The following is a 5365-nucleotide window of genomic DNA, read 5'->3' as shown; positions in this document are numbered from 1 at the left end:
AGTCAAGTGAAGGCGATGTATGTTTCTGAAACTCAATGAATTTATTGTGAGAACATTTTGAATAATCAAACTTTATGAAGCAGATTATGGCAAAAAATAGTCAGCACGTTATAACATTTTCGTGGCTTGCGACAATTGGTATTATCATTGAAAAAGATGGTGAGAATTCCAAGTAATTTTCCATCTGTATGCTGAGGATAAGAAGACAATATCACAGTCAATGCTTCAAAGTTTGTTCCAAATCTGTCTTCTGTCAACTTTCCATCCCAGTGTATAGCAGCATGATTGGGTAGATCTTGTTGGAATGATTCAAATATATCATGTGGAACCTTACGGCGATTAGCCTTTATATGTCTCTTTTATACTTGATATGGATAGCACAAAGGCATCAATATTCCCTCCGCATGCCTGCATGAAAGCACTAAGTAGCATAGTTGCTTGGTTATCAGTCAATTTTAGACGGTTCAGCTCATCAGTAATATGTTTCTTTCTTAACAAGTTTCTAGGAGCTTGAAGTTCAATAAATGAAGGATATTTGATTGCAGCATCATAATCAGAGGGTGGTGTACTGGTTTCCTTCCCAGGTGACGAGGACATTAATGTAACAAATTCATCACTAGAACTTATGCTCGCAGATGCTGAAACAGGTTCGTCACTGATCTCAGCTTGGCTTCTTTCAAAGGTCTCATGTTTTCCTGCGAGTCGTGCACTGCGAGAATACTATTGGTCCTCGTAAAATGCGATGTCTTCATTTTTCTGAGATGGCAACAACTGCGTCGCAATGTCCAAAGTTCCCCAACTTATCGAGTTCATCACAATTGACATGTTCTTTTGAAGATAATAAAGTTCAAGCAGCATGAAGTTTGGCAACCTCTTCCAACAGTTTGAAGAAGAAATTCCTGCGTTTTGGTAGTCTTAGGGCAGTTTTCTTTCAGATATAGCAGATATTTTAGAACTGGGAGTGACTGATACAATCAGATGACTATCCGCTCGAATAGTAACCAGACTTCGATCTTGTTCTTGGTGAATCCGGCACTGCCTTTCTCCGCTTAGTGTCAGGCATTCTTCTTCTACTAAATTGCACTCTACCATCAAATGGAATTAGTCGTTATGTTACAGATAAACTAAAATTGAGGTAAATATTACTGACATTACATATCATACACCTTTCCATACTTTTACTGCTTAAAAAGTAGCTGCAAATCTCTGCATTTGTTCACGACTTTGCAACCCAACGGCGCTCCTTCGAAGTACGATCCATAACAAACCAGTGTCACCCGTGCAACTAATAAATGCTTCCCATGAACACGATAGACAGGTTTTGAACAGGAAAACGGAGACACATCTGACATTTATAAGACAACATTTAGGTACAATTTTGAAAACAAATATACTACCTTATTTCTGCACAACCGTTTTCAACTGATAACATCACAAAAGCTACAAACTGGTTACACGGTCAACACTACAGAGCATTACGTCAACGTAAACACTCTGGTGTATCAGCTGTAGTAAGGAGAAATGACCTCGGGATCTTTGGGGGCTTTGAGGAAAAGGAAGATCACGATGAAGATGACCAAAATTGCTCATAAAAGTGTTTTTATGTACTAAACCATCATTTGGATCACAATGGTCGAAGTTTCCTGAAAAATTTTCAAATCTGAACAACCCTAATGGTCACCCTACGCTAGCGTAGCTCTTTTGCATTGGGGCGTGGAAGAAGTCTCTTTCAGTGCACGTAGACAGTATTTTTAGGTGACTAAATGGTCAGTTAGGTTGATAGTGATTTAGTTTAACTGAGAGATGCTGATTGAAAAGTAGTAAAGCCTGAAAGATGGTCTGTGCGTCGTAGAAAACAGGTTTATGGTTCGTATAATCGTATCAATACCTTTATAGCAGTAATCTCAAAGCTATATATGCATTATAGCCTCAATTATTTGCTAATTTCTCAGTTCAATATGATAGTTCTCTCTCAAGTTTTTTGTACATAAGAGAATCGAAGTTCTCAATGCATTGGCCTACCCCTATAATATCACCCGTAATTTTTGCTCTACCTGACAAATTGCTCTCCTTGAAATCTTGTGGATTGTACGGTGTTTTGATTGATGAAAGAGAAGCAGAAATGGCGACGCCTGTATGACAATTCCATTCTCTTATCCGCACTGTCTCGCTACTAAAATACAGGCTTGTTGTGGAACGTTACATTGTTCCTTATTAGATAATTGACTAGGCCTAGTATAGTATAAAGTTAGCCTAACGATATTAGCTAGCAGTTTTGGCACTTCTTCAATAGGAAGGCATCGAAAAGTGTTCACCACGATCACCGCCTATATGATGATGATGATTATGATGTTTCACGTGGAAATCAGCTGTGCTCCCATTTTGTGCTATTTTCTCCTCACCCAGATATATCGCACAACTGATACGTAAATCTCTGGCGTATATCTTGCCGGTTGTACCTTAAACGTGGGGTTGTGAACATTCATTCATTCATTCATTACATTCAGTGCGCTTTAGCATCTAAAAGATGCATCATTTCCAATTGCCAAGACAAAAAGTGTCGGATATTTCGTTTGCGAGTGGGGTATGAGGGACTCTAGTTCATTACAAGACTTCTCCAGCACGGATATATACTATGAATATATTTGATTATATCAATATATATTATTGGGATGCCGAATGCGAGACCAAGGCTGCCTCCAAATTTCTAATGTAATTCGTTTTCTGTGGATTCCGTTAAAAATCATTATTCCTCAAAGGGTATATCGCCTTTTCTCAGTTTGACGCAGTTTTACGTGCTATCAGAAAGTTCGTTCCAAGATCACATTGATATCGTCAATCTCCATCCTACTGACGCAAGCCTATTTTGATTTCATATACTCGTGTTTTTCCATGAATGCATGTATTGACTTCACCTCTTGATGCAAAAGATTTTCTATCAATATGTCGAATATATTCGATATATCAATATGTCGAATATATTCGATGATGAAATTAGCCGTGGAGATGAGTTTGTGAAAGACGTCGCTAGAAGCCTCGAGATTTCCGATACGCTGTTGAGTTTGAGGCCACATTTATCACAGGAATTTTCTCGGAAGCCAAGATCCCTCCTTGAATCAAAGTTGTGGAAAGCAACGGAATTTCGCCAATCCCTCTTATATACTGGTCCAGTATGTCTCAATATACTGGTCCAGTATGTCTCAATATACTGGTCCAGTATGTCTCAAAGGAATTTTGAAAAAGGGAATTTTGAAAAAGAAAGTATATAGAAATTTCCTGCTTTTGTCGGTTTACTACATGACACCGCGTATGGTTTGGACTATGACTACATGGAATGCCTTCCAAAGATTTTTGTCCAAGAATTTTCCTGCATATATGGAAAGGATTCATTGGTTTATAACGTTCACAGCCTAATCCATCTTGTTGCCGATGCGAAGCGCTATGGGTCATTACATAATATATCCTGCCTTCCTTTTGAATCCATGCTTGGAAAGTTGAAGGGCTTGGTTCGGAGCTCGCGCAATCCAATTGCCCAAATTCTTCGTAGAATTAATGAGAAAGAAAACTCTGAGAGGGAATGTGGGCCTGGGCATGATGAAGCATTGAGAGGGAATGTGGGCCTGGGCATGATGAAGCATTGACTCATCAGTTTTGTCAAAAGTACTATTATGGACCCAAATCTCAGGGCCACAGATAATTCCGTCGGTTTCGATCTGATGCTCTGTCCTTTTCCTTGAATGAAGGGGACAATTGTGTGAATATCCATAACAAAATATTAATGATTCAGAATATTTTGCAAAATTCCTCTGGAGGCTCCAGTGTTTTAGTAGTATATCAAATATTTCGGCATTCTGAGAAATTCTCCGACCGTCCGTTTGATTCAACCTTGCTTGGGATTAAACGAGTAAACCATTTATCGTCAAATCTGCATACCGCGAGTATAACAGATATCAGTTACAAGCTGGCAGTGGTGCCACTCCTAGTGTTTTTTCGGTCGTCCTAGTGTTCTAGTGTTTTTTTTTTTGCAAAATTTTGCTAATGTAGTGTTTTTCTGCAATTGTGCGAACAATGAATATTCTAACGTTAGACTACTAAATTATACGCTAAATTTATTGCTGATAAGGCGATTTAGTGTTTCTGACTGTGTTTGTTTTCAATATTTCTATGTGGTGGTGCTGTTTGTTTTCAATATTTCTATGTGGTGGTGCAGTAACAAGCAATTAGCGATTTCGTTCTGATACTCATGGTTTCTTGTTGAACTCAGTCTGCAGATTCGGGCATGATTTTCATTTGCCGTGGACAGCACACTTTAGTGTATTGAATCCGTTAACTGCCTTATCAACACAAAGAATAGTAAAATTATTCATTCCTCTAGCTGTGCAATTTCCGTCTGTGATATAATTTGATAAAGTTGATGATTCGTCGGAAGAATGAGCTGCTTTGGCAAAATCGCAAAATGAGCTGCAGATTATCAGTCAATGCCCTCCAACAAAATTTTTGCAAAAATTGAAATCTGTGCACAATGAATCAAAATTTACTGGGGAACCTCATGACGAATCTTTTGGCATTGCCACCAGTGGCGGCTCGTCCTATAGGGCAACTGGGGCATTGCCCCACCTAAAATTCTGTTCAAAAACAATTGTTTACCATTAAAAGACGCACAACAATCTATATATACCGAAATCACAGCGAAAATCTCATTCTTCTTGTCCTTTCGCTTGTAACTACCGTTATATAGCGAAGTCTCTGCGAAAATCGAATTCTCTTCTGTGTTTTCGCTTTGCGAATGCCTAGCCGGGGCATGCCCCGGTAGCGCTCATAACAAGCTTTCACTGCCTATTCTCTCAAAGCCGCGCACAATAAAGAGACGGTGATTTACTCTCTCCTATTAATAAATTACCGAGCAACCGGGGCAAAATAGCTCTGTGCCCCTAAGGTGTGATGTAACAATCGTATCTATATCTGAACTCGGTTACCGTCATATGCGTTTAGTCGACCTTTGCTGGTATGGGTCGATTTTGATGGTGTTTCACACCATGATAATTCTTGAAACTTGGTATGTCATGTCGTGATGGTGGTATTTAACACTGCCCCAAGTTTCAGGGTTTCTACTCGAAGTTTAGGGTAGTAATTCCGTTTCCGAAGTTGAGTGTATGCTGATCCGTCATGTATCGCAAACAGATTTTACTCGAAAGTCGGTATTTTTATCCATTGATTTTGACGATGTTCCATACCGAGATCGGTCATGAGATTTGGCACGGTAAGTCTTAATGTTAGTATCGAACGCTGTACCAAGTTTTAAGTTTGTCCCTGAACTATGTTAGTGGTCATTTCGTTTCCTGAGTCGAGTGAGAGCTGACTCGCC

The 5365-nt window shown here is 39.2% G+C and overlaps 1 long non-coding RNA gene across 1 annotated transcript; it reads left to right on the top strand.

Moving 5' to 3' along the window:
- The first annotated feature begins 208 nt into the window (after positions 1 to 208).
- Positions 209 to 1065, top strand: LOC145447884 (uncharacterized). Its single transcript, XR_013917742.1, has 2 exons — positions 209 to 584; positions 942 to 1065. It is a non-coding gene; the product is annotated as an uncharacterized LOC145447884 (long non-coding RNA).
- The last annotated feature ends 4300 nt before the right edge of the window (positions 1066 to 5365 follow it).

This window comes from Botryllus schlosseri, chromosome 10, assembly GCF_051294905.1.
Source record: "Botryllus schlosseri isolate E-star chromosome 10, Bs_hap1, whole genome shotgun sequence".
Classification (NCBI taxonomy): domain Eukaryota; kingdom Metazoa; phylum Chordata; class Ascidiacea; order Stolidobranchia; family Styelidae; genus Botryllus; species Botryllus schlosseri.
The sequence above is the reverse complement of the archived record's forward strand: the minus strand, read 5'-3'. Positions and strand labels throughout refer to the sequence as shown.